The sequence below is a fragment of the Ictidomys tridecemlineatus genome, chromosome 4 (assembly GCF_052094955.1).
Source record: "Ictidomys tridecemlineatus isolate mIctTri1 chromosome 4, mIctTri1.hap1, whole genome shotgun sequence".
NCBI classification, from domain to species: domain Eukaryota; kingdom Metazoa; phylum Chordata; class Mammalia; order Rodentia; family Sciuridae; genus Ictidomys; species Ictidomys tridecemlineatus.
The window spans coordinates 189,917,704-189,923,703 of record NC_135480.1 but is presented as its reverse complement, the minus strand read 5'-3'; positions in this window follow the sequence as shown (position 1 = coordinate 189,923,703).

Below are 6,000 nucleotides of genomic sequence, written 5' to 3'. Positions count from 1 at the left end.
GGGAATATTTATCTTATTCTTAATGATATATTTTTTAAAACTTTATTATCCCTAATGCTATGTAGGTTAAATTCTTTCTCAATTCATTTTTATCTTTTACAGAACAAGTTAAGTAAAGCTATTTTGCTACCTAGGTGAGGCAGCAGAACTAACAAGAGACCAAGTCGGGTGGGAAGGAGGTAGGATATGGAATATGCACTGAGGGTGGCTTATAGAGAAAGGGATGAGTAACCAGCTTAATGCTTCCTAATCTTGGCCAAGCTGTCAGCTGGGAGACTTACTTAACACTCCTTACTAAGCGTAAGGAATGAGATGATTTTAAGGCTACTAGGCACTGGCCCGTGGAGTGCCAACGGAGAAGCCCTATACTGTACTTACAAGAGGTAGACGAAAGGGTTGTTCTCAATGCACACAGCACCTGCTTTTTCTGAGCTTGACCTGTGCCCCGTTCTGGGCACCTCCTCTGGAGGCATGCTACCTCCCGACCACAAGACCGTGTACACTTTAGACTGTGGACAAACACCCTGGGCCTACTTTCAGCCCCAAATCTCTCTCAGTCTCCAGGGCTCTAGATTCTTGGTCCTTAACCTGCAGGAACTGAAAACTCCCAAGGCCCACCTGGACCCCCTTTCCAAATCTAGACTCAACATCTCTGCCACTCCTACACACGTGCGCGTGCGCATACACACACACACACACACACACACACACACACACTCACTGTTCTTCCCATGGCTTCCACAGTGGCATGCAGGTACCCTCTCTGGCCAGTTGTCCCTGAATCTCCCAGAAATGATTACCCCTCCTCTTCTGAGGCAAGACTTCATGGTAGACATGGAAGAGACAACTGATAACAAACTCCTGAACCGGGGGGATCAAGTTTCTGGCCCCTTCTCTGAGCACATAATAGATGAGGCCCTGAGAGAGTGAGAGACTCCGGAGCCCCATCCTCTACCTGTGAAGAAAAAACTGAGCTAAGAAGGGCCGAGAACCAAAGATCAAAACAGGATGCTAGGAGATGGGGTTTTGGAAAAGGAGGAACCTTAGAGTAGAGGATTCAACTATCCACTACAGGAGAAAAGGAGAAATTATTTTTCCTTTGAGCCCAAAACCCAAAAAAGTATTCTATGTATCTGGGCTTGGCTGGCTTGCTATGTGTCAGAGAAAGAGAGTCGAGAATCTCTAACTTCAGGACTGGGGAAGTAGCTTGGAGATACACAACTTGCCTCCTATGCCTGAGGGCTTGGGTGCCATCCCCAGAATCTAAATAAATAAATAAATGTAAAAGGGAAGGGGAAAAAAAGACTTATTCCAGATATCAACTAGAGCAGATCTCATTTTGTGGTGAAGCAGGAAGTTTGAGAAAACTTGCCTTGCAAGATATTTCCCAAGACATGTTCAGTAGAAAAGTGCGGGAAGCCATCCATGAAATACATGAGGATCTCCCGTGGGCATGGTAGCCAGGGACAGGCGGGCCTGGCTTGGGAACTTTCCCTGGTTTTCCCACCAGCAATAGACTGCCCAATGCCCATACCTTTCCCTCTGCTCTGCCAGGAAGGTTCCTCATAGTATCTCTGGAGATGGGCCTAAGCCCATCTTTAACCTCTTTTGGAGAAGAACATTCTATAGAATCTCTGATGTTTCCCAATATAAATAAAGCAGGCGCGGGCTCCATTTGTGTCTAGAAGCTCAATCTGTCTTTGAAACTTTTTGTGTTCTGTGGGGACCTTTTTTGGCATTTTATTTCCCTTAGCTTTTCTCTCTCAGCCAGCCCATTCCACCCAGGGCAATCCCGTTCCCACTGCCCACAGGGGACAGGGGCGGGAGGAAGTATTTATCTTTGGGTAGTTTAAAAGCTCAGAACTGTCCCAAAACACCAAGACAATGCTCACTTCCAGAATGTTCTCCTCCCATGTCGCATCTCATCTACTTCTGGTCTGTCTTATCTCTGCCCTGCAGACTTCTCCAGCTCAAAGGGAGAACAGCCCACCATCCCCCCTTCTTCATGGAGGATCTTGATCCATTATTGACACAGATCCCTCTCTGTCCTAATTCTTCTATCAGTTCCCTCCTGTTGGCTCTAAAATCCTTCCCAATAACCACATTAAGCAATGTTCCTCTTGAAAACACACCTCCAGCCACCTTCATCGCAAATACCTGTGAGCTTTTGTTCACCTGTGTCCACCAAAAGCTTGTGACTTCCCTGAAGGCCAGAGATGCCATCTTGCCCACGCACCACAAGGCACACTGACATTGTAGGTTATGAGAACGGTTTTATTAGTGCATAATAGAATAAATGAGCAATGAGTAGCAAAAAAAAAAAAAATCCTTTCCTCTGCTCACTAGGTGGCTCACAGGTATTTTTTCCAACTACATGACATGTCAATGGTTCAAAGGTTGACATGGTCGTTCTTTGAACTCACTACCACTTTCTTAGCCAAGGAGACCTTTATTACAGGTTCTTGGAATTACAGACTCAGGTTCTAAAACAAAAGCTTTGCGTTTACATAGTCTTAGTTTAAAACATCTGCAGTGAAAGAAATAGGATTCCCACTTATTTTGTAAGGTATTCTGGGGCTGGGGTTGTGGCTCAGCGGTAGAGCACTCGATTGGCATGTGCGAAGCCCTGGGTTCAATCCTCAGGACCACATAAAACTAAATATATAAAGGTATTGTGTCCAACTACAGCTAAAAAAATTTTTTAAAAAAATGTAAGGTATTCTGTTATGCATTCCTTCAAAAGTTTATTGAACACGCTTCGTGTGTCAGCTCCTGGGCTCCATGCTGAGGTCTGAGGTGAGAGAAAGAAGAAAAAGACATTATCTCAGGACCCATGGATGGACATTTCCCCATTAAACTAACACTCATACAAAAAACATTAAATTATAAACGTAGAGATGAGAGGTACAAGCTGCTACCAGAACCCCTACTAACCAACACAAGAAGCTCAAGGAAGGTCCTCCGAGGACAGAACGGCCAAGTTAACATCTGAAGGGAGCAGAGGCGCTCCAGGTACAATGGAAGAGGAGTGTGATGAGCAGAGATAAAATATGTCCCAAGGCCCTAAGGGAGTTTGAGGAAGTGAAGGATGGAGAGAAGCTGGGTCATTGTAAGTGTGGTGGAGGACCAGTGAGTGGAGGCTGGGGACATGGGAGGGTCAGACGGGGAGGCCTTCTAGGTCAAAAGAAGAACTTTGATCTTTATTCCAAGAGTAGCTGGAAGTCACTGAAGGGATCTAAGCAGGGCAATGACAGATTGTATTTGTGCTTGAATCCCTTGGGCTGCAATGTGGCTAATGTTCTGGAGGGGGCCTTCCAGATGTGGGAAACCAGACAGAAGTTATTGTAGTGCAGAAGGAGAGAGAAGTTGATGGCTTGCACTAAGGTGGGTTTGAAGTTCCTTCCTCCTACCAAACCCAAACTTACATCTGTGTCTCCAGCTCTTTCTTCTGGGACCACAGAGAAGGGTCAACTCTACATCAATATGGCAGCCCTTTAAGTAGCTTTAGCAATGCATCGGGCCACCAACTTTTCTGCTCCACCCCACCTAGAACTTTCCTCCTGTTTAAAAAGCATGAGTCTTTAAAGCAAGGTCCTCAAATGGCCTGGATATTAGTTCCCTTCAGTGCGCCTCTCAATACAGTCTCAGGGGTCCAATAAAGACTAAGCTCAACAGGGGCTGGAGTTGTTGCTCAGCGGTAGAAGGCTCACCTAGCACATGCCAGGCCCTGGGTTCGATCCTCAGCACCACATAAAAATAAATAAATAAAATAAAATGTGTCAACTATGACTAAAAATATATTTTTTAAAATTATTTTAAAAAAGACTAAGTTCAACATGCCAAAGCTGCTAGAGATTAAGATGAACACCAAAGATAAAATTGATGTTGCAAAGTCAATGATTACAGAATGAAAACACAACAGGAAGAGTGAAGCCTGCAACCAGTCACACCAGGAACACGGTAAACAAACATCTGGCTCCAGCAGGCCAATGATGACAGAAACCAACTTTTACTGCAGTTATTTTAAACATACAGCCTGCTGTAACTCATTTAGACCTGCAGCGAATTTAACATGGGTCTAAATGCTATTCCCATTTTGCAGATGAGAAGAATCAGGGGAGCTAGACCTTAGGATGGCACAGCCAATAAGCACCAGAGCCAGGACCCAAGTGCTAGCCCACTTCAGAGCCTGCACTCCCAGGCCCTACGCTACTGTCTTACTGGGCAAGGGAGGGTCTTCAGACTTAGAAAGGAAACTAAGCATGATTACAGGGAAGTGAAGCCCCCAAGTAGAGAAGAGAACCAGAAAAGCCCTGTTAGATGGAATGCTATTCTAAAGCCCAGATGAAGAATATTTTAAGACACTGAAAGAACAGTATGTTATAAACCCCCAATAACAGCTGGTCATCTGGAGCTGTCCAGAAATGCCCAGCAAATTAAAAAGGGACATTCTCAAGACAGAGAAAGGATGGAGTTCAGAATATCCATGCACTTTTAATTTCTCTCTCTTTTAACTCTGCTTCCTCCTTCCCCTCCTGGGGTATGAACCCTTGGCATGAGATCTTACCTCTGTGCGTTTTTTTCCTGTGTGGCTCAGGCTGTGGGCCTCGGGGACAGTGGCCTGCAGCAGCTCTGGAGCTTCTCCATCTAGAGCTTTATGGACTTGACGCCCTCTGATGAGCAGCTCCGACCTCCTCCTCCTCCCAGCCCCTGGCAACCACCATCCCACTGTGTAATTCTGTCAGTGTGACCATTGACCCTCCTTCTGTGTTAGTATCCTTCATCATTGACCAGGAAGTCCCAGTGGCTTTAGAAAAAGCTTTGCGATTCAGGCTCTGGAACACATTTATTCCCTGCTTCCCAAATCTTCACTGAATGAAAACCTGCCACGGACACCTGGTGCCCAGGAGCCCGTGGAGACTAAATCAGACGGGGGCCCGCCTTCCGGCACCTTTCCAGTTGGAAAGATCATGATTCATTTATCAATTACACAAATGTGCACATGATTATAAACTGAATCATGAGTTACAATTATTCAGAAACTATCTCCAGAACAGTTTTAAATCACCGGCAAAAAAAATTAAAATGATGCTTTGATCACATTTTAAATGAAATTTACAGGATTTCATCATATATGAAAAGCATATATTAAATCTCTCGATGGCTTAAATGTTTGGTTATCATTCTGTCCCTTAGAGAATACAAAGAGAATTATAAAATTATATTACGTAAATCATTTGAGACACCACTAAAAACCCTAACGAAAGATTTCTTGTAAGCCGGGTGCTGGGGCGCACACCTGTAATCCCAGTGGCTCAGGAGGCTGAAGCAGGAGGATGGTGAGTTCAAAGTCAGCCTCAGCAACTTAGTGAGGTCCAAAAGCAACTCAGGGAGACCCTGTTTCTAAATAAAATATTTAAAAGGGATGTAGATGTGGCTTCATGGTTACATGCCCCTGGGTTCAATCCCTGGTACCAAACATAAATAAATAAATATTGTAGATCATGGTGACTATAGTTAATAGCAACATATTTTATACTGGAAATGGTTAAGAGTAGATTTTAAGTATTCTCTCTACGTTAAAAAATGATAAATATGTGAGATAATGCATTATATGAATTACCTTGATAAATCACTCCACAGGATTTATATACATCAAAACATCATGTTGTATACCATAAATGCAGATCATTTTTTCAATTAAAAATTTTAATAAAACCTTAATAAAAATGAAATTGAAGAATCTTCTTTATGAATCAATTTTTAAAATCTATTGAGATGAAATTCACATACCACAAAAATTCAACATTTTAAAGTGTAAAAATTAGTGGATTTTAGTATAGTCACCAAGTTCTGCAGACACTAACTCCATAACATATTCATTACCCCAAACAGAAACCCCAGAACCCATTAGCAGATACTTCTAATGTCCCTCCCCATTTCCACTGGAAACCACCAATCTACTTTCCATCTCTATGGACTTGCCAATTTGGAGATTTT